The sequence below is a fragment of the Acanthochromis polyacanthus genome, chromosome 3, assembly GCF_021347895.1.
Source record: "Acanthochromis polyacanthus isolate Apoly-LR-REF ecotype Palm Island chromosome 3, KAUST_Apoly_ChrSc, whole genome shotgun sequence".
In the NCBI taxonomy this organism is placed as follows: domain Eukaryota; kingdom Metazoa; phylum Chordata; class Actinopteri; family Pomacentridae; genus Acanthochromis; species Acanthochromis polyacanthus.
In genome coordinates, this window is record NC_067115.1 from 31,958,422 (window position 1) to 31,967,978 (window position 9,557).

A 9,557-nucleotide genomic window follows, 5' to 3' on the forward strand; every position below is an offset into this window, starting at 1 on the left:
TCTGTACATAAAGATCTCTGCCAAGCATGTGGACGATTGCACTTGTAGCAGAGTCACCACGCAGATACAAACTCTGGGCTGCCTGCATAGATTTTGTCAACTTGAACGACAATTAAATTTACATAATGCAGGTCAAGTGCACCATGGAAGAGCTTAGAAAGTTTAACACTGCTCCTGTGATTCTGTGATGCTGCACTGTGACACACTATCAGTACTATATGTAAACTCAAAGGATCACCAATTCCAGGCTTCATCACCTGAGACCCTGAATGTCCATGCAAAATGTAAACAAAAACAAATGTTAATATTTTTCAGTCTGAAGAAGAATTTAACCTTCTTCTGTGTGAGGAGGAGCTCTGTTTTGCTTGTGTGGACTTCAAGGTAGGTGCTGTGCATAAACTCCACAGGGAGGGTGGGAGGTGAAGGCAGGGAAGACAATTTAGAGTAACCAATTAACTTCAGCATGTTTTTCAACTGTCAGAGAAAGCCAGAGTACCCAGAGAAAACTCAAGCATGCAGAGGGAGAACATGCAAACTCCATGCAGAAAGTTTCCAGGCATGTGAACCTGGAATCTTCTAGCTGCAAGGCAAAAATGCTAAATACCAAGCTGCTGTGCAGCCTCTAAGTGCAAACCATTCATATGCAACCATCCAAAAGTTTGGGGTCACCCAGACAATTTTATGTTTTCCATTAAAACCCAAGCTTTTATTCATGTGCTAACAGAACTGCACAAGGGTTTTCTAATCAGCAATTAGTCTTTCAACACCATTAGCTAACACAATGTAGCATTAGAACACAGGAGTGATGGTTGCTGGAAATGTTCCTCTGTACCTCTATGGAGATATTCCATTAAAATCACATATTTCCAGCTACAATAGTCATTTACCACATTAACAATGTCTAGACTATATTTCTGATTAATGTAATGTTATCTTCATTGGAAAAAATGCTTTTCTTTCAAAAATAAGGTAATTTTTAAGTGATCCCAATTTTTTTGAATAGTAGTGTACATAAGGAGCAGCAGTCCTCTAACAGAGGGGTTGATTGTACATTCAAGACATTAAAAAAAGATGCATAGATAGTAGGTTACATATCAAGTTAAATGGGTGAGGCTGATTAATACACTATCAATCAAAAGTTTGGACACACCCTCTCATTCAATGGTTTTTATTTGATTATTTTATGCTTTGTAGATTAATGCTGAAGACATCAAAACTATAAAAGAATACATGTGGAACTGTGCTGTAAACAAAACAATGTTAATCTTCAAAATTAATCTACAATGTAGAAAATAAAACAATAAATAAAAAGCACTGAATGAGAAGGTGTGTCCAAAGTTTTGACAGGTAGTGTAGTTATGCTGTATTTAATGTGTAGGAAGACTAATAATTTGTCCATTGTTTACAGCTCTAACGCATTTCCCACTGCACTCCAAAATCCATGCACATAAAGGAATGATAATTAAAGCTGCAAGCAGCGTTGAACAGATCCTCGCATCCTTGCTGCTCATCAAATCCGAGTACGTCTACCAGGTGGCGCTACGAGTGAGAGTGTACTTCAGCCTATGGCTTTGTTGATGGCGACCTATCAAAACTGTCCACCAGGTGGCGCTATCACTGTGAATTTACATCGGCCTAGGTATGTCATCAGGTCTGGAATCCTATCAATCGTGTAAAGTTTGAGACAGACTGAAGCATGTACAAGCCATTTGTACAGCACTTCCTGTTTCACGGCTAAACATCGAACTTCCAGGGTCCGCATTTCCACACCCTCAGACTTTTGCTGAGCATTTTAATATTTTTTGGTCACCCATGCCTGCTGTACATTCTGGCGAAATCTGAGCTCTGTTGGGGTTACCCTGTTTAAGTTGTGGGTTTTGAAAATGTGCTGGTTAGAAATCAGCTCCTCTGTGCCAACCAGTGATGCCATGAAAACAATACCGAGCTGAGCTTCCTGCCAGAAATCAGTGAAAACGACTCATTATCATGTTTCAGTTAAAATAATAAATAACCAAACCTTAATTTAAGGTTCTCTTTCAAACAGTACTCCCAATGTATCTACAATAGTTAACCAACAGAAACAGCCACGCAATGGTGGTTTAATTCCAATTCAAATTGGTCCAAAGTCATCCAAAATATGACACATAATTCAAAATGGTCGACTTCATGTTGGGTTTTGGGTATTTGTGGAAGAGGCTTTTTTGTGTATCCTGATGCGTTACAGATGTGTACCAAATTTCGTAGCTGTAGATGAAACGTGGTTCGGGGCTAAATGTTCATAATATTGCCGGGGGTGCTAATGAGCATTTTGCCACATACCTGTATATTCCCCTTAGAATATCTATTTTTTTGCAAACTTTTACACATTTTCAAGTATCTTTAGGGCCTCAAAAGTACATTTCTTTCATCAGAAGAAGAAAGTAGAAGAAAAAAACCCACGCATCACGAGCGGTTCTCAAATTAGTGAAAGGCATCAGTGAGATAATCTGATTTCCTCCAGCTGGAAAAACAAAAGCTGCTACAGCTGCAGGTTCTCAGTCAACACCTGTTATCCTGCACCAAGGCCCTCTGATGGTGGGACTTTAACGAGGGCAGGCAGGGGGCAAAGCACCTGCATGGTGACCCTCACACTGCTCCCAGCTCTCCAGCAACACACTCCAACTTTCTTCAGGCTTCACATGTTTCCATTCCTGTACGTGTTTCATGTGGGAAACATCTGAGGAATGGGGGGGTGAACTCTCAGGGTGTGTGTGTGTGTGAGTGTATACATATGTATGGAAAAGTTAAGAAGGCCTCTACAGTGTCCTTTCATGTGCTTCCTCCACTGTACGTCTGCATTAAGCTGTGAGTCTGTGTTCAGCAGCTGTAATGGAGGTCTGGGTGGAGGGGGGGGTTATGGGGATTCATTGTCAGGTCAGTAATTATCAGATTTGCCAAAGCCTTAGCAGGAGCACACACACACACAGACACACCTTAAGCAGCCCCGGGCCAGCCGAGGCGAAGCTGAGAGAGGAGAGCCGTCAGTGGGACGAGTTGACAGGCCGACCCCCCGGGGAAGACGATAGCCAGCGCTGCTCTGACAGCTGCTTAGCGTTACAATCTGCCTGCTCATGCTCACACGCAAACACACACACTTAAACAGGCTCAGACGTACACGTGAAGGAACACACAAGAATGCATTTAGATATTCACAATAACAAACGCACTGCACATAAGCAAACACACGCAGAGATCCCCATAAAGACAGACGACACGCTCTGGAGTACAAACAAGCGGATCCACATGTAAAGACAGATGCTTCGTCTCCAGTTGAAATGCTTCTGCTTAGCTTGCATAAGGAGGAAAAGAGAAAACTGTCAGTGTGATTCAGTTGACTTGTGGTTCTTCACTGTTTTTAATACTACACTAATATATAGAATAAGTGGAGTAAATTAAGTTAATCATCTCCTAATGCAAACACTGGAGTCAGTAACTTCCTTTAAATCACTTCTGAAAACCCACTTTTACAGACATGCTTTTATGTGCAGTTTACTTTCAGCTTTATTTAGTTTTATTGTTTTATTCTGTACTATGCCCTGTTAATTTATACTCTTGTTTTATTTTAATTTAAGCTGTCTGGTTCTTTGGTGTGATGTTCATCTCTCTAATTCTTTAATTCACCATTTTTCTTTTTTTCTTTTTTATTTTTAACCCTCCATCTTATTCTTTCATTTTTAAATGGTTGATTATCTTAATTGACTGCTCTGCATTGTCTCCTCATGTCTTGCTTGATCATGTTTTGACTGTCAAAGCACTTTGTAAATCCTGCTCTTAAGGGTGCTATATAAACAGAGTTACAATTATTAGTACATTATATATTATTATTACTTCTTTGTGTCACTTCCCTAACTAAGCATGTGCTCCAGGACCCATACCGTTAGAGTATGCCAGAAAAAGTAAGAACAAAGTAGTAAAATCTGAGCAAGAAGGTCAAAGTTTAAGGTGTGATATTAAGAGGAATTAGTGTTCCCCAACTGTATTCATGCTGCACTCAGTAGTATGGTCTTTGTAGGGGCAGGACATACAGAGAATAAAAAGACTGCAGAGCAAGTTTGCAAATTTTGCATCACCCATGTTAAGTGCTAATTAAGTCAGAATGGGCTCATTATTGCCCCTTGAGGAGAGACCTACTTCACATTTGTCCAGAGATCAGTTGTAGTGGGTGTTTTTTTTAACCATCCTGTTATCTTTGAGGTCCATTAGACCCCATTCAGTGTTTAATGTCTCTAAATAAATGACTGATAAATGACATCTTTTTTTTCTTCACATTTAATGATTTTCCTGATTTAATGAGGGCAACTGGGTAAATATAAAATTTACAGGATATGTTCTCAGTGTCCTGTAGTGTCAGAGTTCTTTGAGGCCTTTAGCTGTAGAAAACTTGGTAGAAATATCAACATTTTACACAGTTTAGCTTTGGTTGTTTTGGTGATAGTGAGGTCACTATGTAATTTTATAACCTTCCAAAAACTTTAGGGCCCTAAACTTTTTGAAATTGTCTTCATTTTTCTTGAGGTCAAATTGACTATGAACATAATACTTGTTAGTGTTCTTGATAACAGAAATAATTTTTCATTACATATTATAGAGAACAAAAATGTGTACTTTGAAATAATATAAAGCCATTAAAACACTCAAAAGATCACTCTCTCTAATTTCAGGTCAGTCAGTGAGATTTTACTGTGAAATTTCTGTTACTCCGGATGCATAAGTGGAGAAGATGGGGGGTTGTTCGATTGAAAGGGCGACTTAGGTAGTCAATAAAAAGACATGAAGTACTTGACACATAAACCTGGCGAATAATTTTAATTATAATAATTTTCTGGAGGAAAATTTGAAGCTCCAGCAGCACGTTAGCTTAGCTTAGCATAAAGAGCTGCTAACCAAGGCTAACAGTCCAAAGGGAACGACGAGGTTAGAACTACTTTTTGGTAATTTCTTTACCATTTTGGACATTTTTTTTATTAATGTTGGACAAGTTTCACATCATCCTAGACAAATTTCAATTATTTTGGACAAAACTTGAGTCATTATCATCCATTTTTGACTCATTCTGGACACATTTTTAATAATTCTAAGCAGGCTGTGAGTCACTTTTGACACATGTTCACTGATTGTGGAGAAATTTTAAATCAGTTTGTACAAATTCTGGGTTACTTCAATAATTTTCAGGTCATTTAGGTGGAACTCTCCACAGTCAGCTACTGTCTCTCCCCAAGGACAAAAGATGTTAGTGAATGTGAAGGTAATAGGAGGGTTTAAAATGTGGCCACTGAGACAGCAGCGAACCAAGTCAGTTAATCCATCCTATTTAAATCCCTTCTGGGAGTGCGAGTATTTAAACAAACATTGATAATGTGAAGGGTTTGGAAGCAGAGTGGTCTAATCTACTTTCTGTAGTTTTTGAGAAAAAGGGGTTTGAAGTTTTGTGTTTTCAAGAATGGTGTAACATTCCAGTGTGACGCTATGTTTGGGTTGTGGGTTAGACCACTTTGCCACTAAAATGTAGACCATTAAACATTACAGAAAGGATCTAGAACTAGGTTTGGATTTTTTGTAGACACGTACCTGCCGCTGATAGACTCAATGAGCACTGTGTGAATTCATTTGGCTTGAATGTAACAGATGTTCATTTATATGTAAAGGTCCGCCACTGCAGGTTTTATTTAAAGAATTTTCAAACTGGTTTGGCAAAAGAAAAGACTCTAAAGATGAGGCCTAACTGGTTGAGTTTGCAGACCTCCATTAGAGTGTAGCACACCGCCACTTACTCCATGTGCTGGGTAAGAGTCCTGTGGCTAAATTGCACAATGACATGACAATACAATCTAAAATGTGTCACTCTGATGACGTGAATTTGCATTCCCCTCAGCTCAACAGGCTTTTTTTGGGATTCTCATCTCAACGGTTTTTAAGACAAAAGCTTGAAAAGGCCGCTGTGCACTACCTACTCTGCATTTGTTGGTGAACACAGCTAAGAAGACAGAGATTCCCCTCAAGGGTCAGAAGAGATCAAACAGAGTAAAGCAAGGATGACATCTGGACTCATATTAATGAAATGCAAATAAACACAACTCCAATGAATTATTGTTGTTTAAATACTGCAAATGAGTAAATAAGCAGTGATTTGCTGGAAAAAAGCTATATTGACTTAAAAAGTGATCATAGATTGGTGTTCATGACACCAGTGTTGTTTTCACTGTCCCTACAGGGGCAAATAAAGTTAAGTTACACTCCTGTACAGTAGTTTGGGGTCACTTAGAAATGTCCGTATTTTTGAAGGAGAAGAAGTTTTTCAATAAAGACAACATTAAATGAATCAGAAATCCAGTCGAGACATTGTTAATGTAGTAAATGACTATTCTAGCTGGAAACAACTGATTTTTAATGAATATCTCCATAGAGGTACAGAGGAACATTTCCAGCAACCATCACTCCTGTGTTCTAATGCTACATTGTGTTAGCTAATGGTGTTGGAAGGCTAACTGATGATTAGAAAACCCTTGTGCAGTTATGTTAGCACATGGATAAAAGTGCGAGTTTTCATGGAAAACATGAAATTGTCTGAGTGACCCCAAACGTTTGAATGGTAGTGTATGTTAAGTTAAGCTGAGTTGAGGAAAGTTCGGTTATATAAAGTCACGTTGAGTGAAGTGAAGTTAATTTACGCTTTGTTATGCTCCATTCTGTTTCCATCCATCCATTATCTATACATTGCTTAATCCTCATTAGGGTCATGGGGGGGCTGGAGCCTATCCCAGCCGACTTTGGGTGAAGGCAGGAAACACCCTGAACAGGTCACCAGTCTGTCACAGGGCTACATATGGAGACAAACAATCACTCACATTCACACCTACAGACAATTTAGAGTTACCAGTTAACCTCAGCATGTTTTTGAACTGTGGGAGGAAGCTGGAGAAAACCCACGCATGCACAGGGAGAACATGGAAACTCCATGCAGAAAGATCCCAGGAAAGCCAGGACGTGAACCAGGGATCTTCTAGCTGCAAGACGACGGTGCTAACCACCAAATCACTGTGCAGCCCCATTCTGTTTCATTTCGGTTCATTCCATTTCATTCAGTTCCGTTATGTTATGTTACGTTACGCCACATTAAGCCAGACTAAGCTGAGCTAAGTTATATTTAGTATCAACTGCTGGGTCCAGTTGAGAATCCTTTGCAAAAACTTCTGATCTTTCTTGCCCCTTAATTCCTCTGATCTCTCTACTTTCTTCTTTCCAAAATCTAAAATTTCCACAGTATATTTCTAAAAAACTATTAAGCAGATACTGCCAAAGGTGAACAGTAAATACTGACTGACACATCGGTAGCAACATGTTTTTAAGAGCCCATCTCAAACTCCACAGGCCTCTGAGTGTCCCGAAGCCTGTTTGGTCCTCCTGGACTGTCTGTGGATACGGTTTGCCATTGACAGTTAATGGAGTGTGGTTTGTCAGCGAGCTACAGGTCCCATTTCCTCCTCTGTCAAACTTGTGCGCACAACAACTTGTCAGCACAGTAATTTACACTGCTAAGCCGGGATCAGGACCTTACGAAAAGTGTGGGCTGCAGTTTGTGTGTGTGTTGTGTGTCTCAGTAGTTAAACACCCTGCAGTCCCTCTGCCTTCTTGTCTGTGTTGAGTCTGGGTGATCTCTGACAGGAAGTGATCCGTGTCGCTGTGTATACATCAACAAACAGGACCTGGGCCCGCGAGGAGGAATAGGAGGTGGTAATGGTGGTGGTGGTGGTGCACAGGGTCAGAGGTTAAAGTGGGTGGAGACTGCTGACTGACAGCCTTTAGCAGCAGCGTGTCTGCTGTTTGTTTGACTAGAGGCCTGTCCTGTCATCAGGCCTCAGCCCGGCAGTACAGAGGAGACAAGACAGAGATGGGTTGTTACCTGGATGCAGGTAGAGGGTGTTTGAGCGTAGGTTCAAGAAAGATTTTGTTAATTGCAGGTTGCCAGTTTGAAACTCCTGACAGGTAAGGACAGCTTGATCAGGGAAGTTTAATGTTTTCTTCTTTGTACACCGTTCAAAGGTTTGTGGTCACCCATGAAAACTCACACTTTTATTCATGTTCTAACTTAATTGTACAAGGGTTTTCTAATCATCAATTAGCCTTTCAACACCATTAGCTAACACAATGTAGCATTAGAACACAGGAGTGATGGCTGCTGGAAATGTTCCTCTGTACCCCTATGAAGATATTCCATTAAAAATCAGCTGTTTCCAGCTAGAATAGTCATTTACCACATTAACAATGTCTGAAGCTGGGGTGTCAAACATGCAGCCCACAGGCCAAAAGTGGCCCTACAGAAGGTCCAATCCGGCTCGTGGGTCAACTTTGTGAAGTGTAAAAATTACAGAGAAGACATTAGCTGCAAATTTTAAGTTTGTAAAACTGTAAATTTAAAATAATTTCTAGACCATGACAACTTGTTTTGATCATACAGGAAAATACTGTACTGTTCATTGTGCTTTTGCACTGTTTTTGTCATATTTTGTTCCACTTTGTCATTTTGTTTCTTGTTTTCATTGTTTTGTTTTTCCTTTCTGATTCGCTTGTATTTTTTTAATCATTTTGTTTTGCTTTATTCATTGTTTTTGTCTCACTTGTCCCTTTTTTTGTTGCTTTGAGTGTCATTTTTAAAAATTTTTTTGTCTTTTGTCGTTTTTTTGTCTGACTTTTGTCATTTTGATCATCAAGTAAAATACTATATCGATCATTTCCAGATACTTGTGACTAAATATTTAACATTGTTCTTTTTCCTTCCCTTCCTGCTGCTTCTTCATTGCTGCCCATCCCTACTGCATCATGAGGTTTGAACTTCACCTCTTCTATAAAGGCTCCTCAGTTTTCTGGGGCGTGGTTTCTTCAGTTCAGCAGTGAAGTGTTGACAGTTAAGTCATGTTATCTGTGCAGTGCAACCAAACCAGATACCAGTTATTCCCTGAACATACAGTCATGCTTTGCAGATGCAGGCTTGTATCCATGATCAGTCCAACGGTCACGATGCTCCCTTGGCTGACCGACAGTCTCATTGTTGTCTCACCAGCCGGCTGCTGTCAATGGGTGAAGTCTGGGAACAGTCAGCTCCTATTTTTGGGTCTTCAGGGCCACTTTCTTACAGGAACTGACGAAGCCTCACCCAGCAGCTGATGGGAACTGGACTGAGTGTGTACGTGTGTGTCTCCTAAACTTGGCATTCAACACTGAGATGCAACAACACCAAACATTTCCAGAATCAGCAGGTTCTCTGGCTTCTCTCCACTAGAGGGCGACTCAGTTATAAGTGCAGAAGAACAAGCAGAGGTTCTTCAAACCAGAATTTTAAAAATTCATACACGAGAAAATATTGAAAATTCAATTTTTGAAATTTTAAGTATTAAAAAAACTCAAGCAATGCATTTTATAGACATCAAAATCACTTCATTACATTATTGCTACACAAAATATATTGTACTATTCACTGAATAAACTCTTAAAACAAGATATTAAGTGTAATGGCTAATTAA